The 3237-nt window shown below is 45.3% G+C and overlaps 1 pseudogene; it reads right to left on the bottom strand.

The window, feature by feature from the left end:
- Positions 1-1419: 1419 nt before the first annotated feature.
- LOC120617459 (uncharacterized) lies at positions 1420-1538 on the bottom strand (annotated as a pseudogene).
- Positions 1539-3237: the final 1699 nt, after the last annotated feature.

The raw sequence follows: 3237 nt of genomic DNA, 5'->3' as shown, positions 1-3237 counted from the left end.
TCACGCTAGATTGGCTCACCTCTGCCCCACACTGTCTCTTGTCTCCTGGAGGCTAGCTCGGGCTTGTTCTCATGGAAACCAGCAGGGTTCCAGAAGGAAGAGGGGAAACATGCAGGATCTCTGGAAGTTTAGGCTTAGGACTGACACAGTGTCGCTTCCATCAAATTCTATTGGTTAAAGCAAGTCCCAAGACCAGCCTAGAACTTTCTCGTTGAACTTTTAATGGTGGAAGCTAGGAATTCTTAATTCCGGAATGAAGACACGCGTGGTTACCTTGGGCGATTCCTTCATTTTACAAATGAAGAAATGAGATTTGGAGTGGATGAGTGGCTTGTTCAAGGCCACACAGCCTGTCACTGGATCTACTCCATTCCCTGCAGTGGGCTGATCCAACTAGACAGCATGGTAAAGAAATGAAACCGATGAGAACAGCCACCGAGGAGGGCAAGAGGAGTCACTGGTGCTGAGAGTAACGAACCTTTCTGTTTCACCTGCTTGCCCAGGGTAAGTCACACAAAACCGCGCAGACTGCACGTGAAGCCACGTCAGCACAGTGCCCCCTCGGGGAGCCTGCTCCTCACTGAGAATGGGCTAATTTGCGGCACAAAGCCTGCAATTAGAGGCATCTTTCAAAGACCTTTTCAAGACAAACGGCACAGGTATTGAAATACTGTGCTTTGAGTCAATTCGAGTTTTTCAAAACAGAAAAAGGACACCAGAGACGGCAGTTTTCAGTAAAGTTGTCATTTTCTATTAATGTGCCAATTCTACTAATGTGGCAATCGGTTGCATGCAATTCATCTTGGTTCTTTTGTATACATTTTGATGAGATTTCTTAAATTCCCTTGGTATGTAGCATACATTATGGGCTCTTTATTAAAACTTGGGAGCGACTTAGCATAAAATGAAATATGACTAGTTTCCAACAAGCCCCAAATCACCGTTAATAGAAATATTTCATCAACACAGGTTGCACTTGTAGATTTTGCTGAGTTATATTTTTATACTTCACAGTTCTGATTCGAGATTTAACAGAAGAAAAGCTACCATCGGGCAGAGTACTTAACTCATAACAAGGACCAGCAGAGATCCTTTATGTCCGCTGCTCTGCAGAAGCCTGCACCACCTTCACCCCTAACCTCAGGGAGTGTGGGAGCAGTTTACCATATGCTCGGTTCTTTGTTTTAAATATTGCTTAATACGGATTCTTAAGGTAAAAATTAATACAATGTAGCAGTCGGAATAAATATTAAAAGTGACCTTCGCCCCTACATTTCTACCCTACCCACTTGAAATATCACTGACTTCCTAAAAGATAATCAGTTTGCAATTTTTTTTTTTTCGGCGAGGCGACCCTTGGTTGACCTCATAGATTGCAAGGACCTTGTCAGCTTACAATCTCTTATTTTTTATTTTTTACGCCTACAGCACCTGGTCTTCCTTGGTGGTCTCCCATCCAAGTACTAACCAGGCCCGACCCTGCTTAGCTTCCGAGATCAGACAGGATTGGGCTTGTTCAGGGTGGCGTGGCCGTAGACCTGTTTGCAATTTAGTACATAACTTTATTTTTCTATGCCTTCATATCTGAAACATAAACACGTAAAGGTCTTTTCTGTTTTATACACACAGCATTCTTCTCTACATTTTTGTACTTGAATTCACTTTCTACATTTAATATTACAAGTAACGCTACAGTGAATATTCATGAGTGTGTGTGGGTGTGTGTGCCTGCGTGTGTGTGTGCTAATGCTTGAGAATTTCTGTAGTATAACTCCTTGAAATGGAATTATTGGGTAAAGGAAATAGGCATGTTAATTCGATAGATTTTGTCAAATCGTGTTCCAAAGCAGCTGGGTAATTATGTCCTGTGTTCAGATCACGCAAGCTGGGGCTCGGGACCGTGGAGTCAGATGGGCAGGGTGTACTGCCCGTCTCCACCACTGCCTACGTGGTGACTCGGGCAGTTACGTGAGCCCTCCGTGCCTCTGTTTACCCACTGCAGACACAGGGCTAATGCCCACCTTTAAAGGGTCGTCGAGAGTTTTAAATCATAGTGGATTAAGATGGAAGTTCCTGGTCTGTCATAAGGACACAACTTTCCCCAAAAGTCGTCATCTTGTTCTGAATAAAAATCTGCTGGGCAGCTTGTTTGCAATACAGATTTGAGGGTGCCACCTCCGGAGGCGTGACTGCGGCGGCCTCAAATGTGGCCCTGAAGGTCATCCATTTTAATAACCAGCCAGGGGAGGTGGGCGTCGTCAGTCTTCGGAGCGCACTGAGAATCGCCCCTTTATTAGCTAAGACCCACGTCCACTGACGATGACTTCCTGCTAAACGGAATCCCACTTCATATACTTAAATGGACAATTTTGCTGTCTGTCCCTGTCCTTTCCAGGAAGAGAGAGTGAATGAGTCAGGAGCAGGGGTGGGCATATCTGCCTGCATAATTTACTAACTGGCCTTGGACTTTGATATATATATATTTTTTTGAGACAGAAAATTTTACAGAATAAGTTTATAATAATAATAATTATTATTCTTGGGGAGAAACAGCCCTGTATTTAGCCAGAGGACGTGCCATAATTAATGAACTCTAAGATGCGAAGAAAAAAATGTCATCTGTAATTGTGAGATGTCTTCTATGGAAAGTAGCATTCCAGTTTCAGAGATATTAAATACGAAAAAATCTCGGTGTCAGAACTGATGAGACATGATTTGTATAAACTATGTGCCACGTAAGTGGAGCAACATTCATACGCAACTACGGAAGATGATCGCCAAACCGTCTCTGAGAGTGTCCTCAGGAGCTCATCTGCTTTGCCGGGCACCTGGATGAGCCGGGCATGCCAGCTGGGGAGCAGGCAGAATGGCCATGCTTGCTGGGGGACAGAGAAGTATGAAATTCTGGGAGGAGCCCCAGGAGGAGACGAGAAGGGAGAATTCTGGGACTGCAGGAGGAAAGAGCAAGAACCTTTAAACACGCGCACAACGCGCGATCACACGCACATTCACACGCGATCACACGCACATTCACACTCGCAAACATACACGGTCCCTTGGGGATACTCCTTAGGGGTGCGTGATGAAACCCCTTTCCCATCTCCCCAGATCCTCGGTGAGGTCGGCATGACTCGTCTACACACGTCGCGTGAGTGGGTTCTTCGGGGATTCTTAGGTTTTAGTCCCGCTTTGGTGGTAAGCAGACAGAGAAAGCTCGAAACGGGGCAACTGGAGGGG

This window comes from Pteropus medius, unplaced genomic scaffold (assembly GCF_902729225.1).
Source record: "Pteropus medius unplaced genomic scaffold, Ma_sr-lr_union100, whole genome shotgun sequence".
In the NCBI taxonomy this organism is placed as follows: domain Eukaryota; kingdom Metazoa; phylum Chordata; class Mammalia; order Chiroptera; family Pteropodidae; genus Pteropus; species Pteropus medius.
The sequence above is the reverse complement of the archived record's forward strand: the minus strand, read 5'-3'. Positions and strand labels throughout refer to the sequence as shown.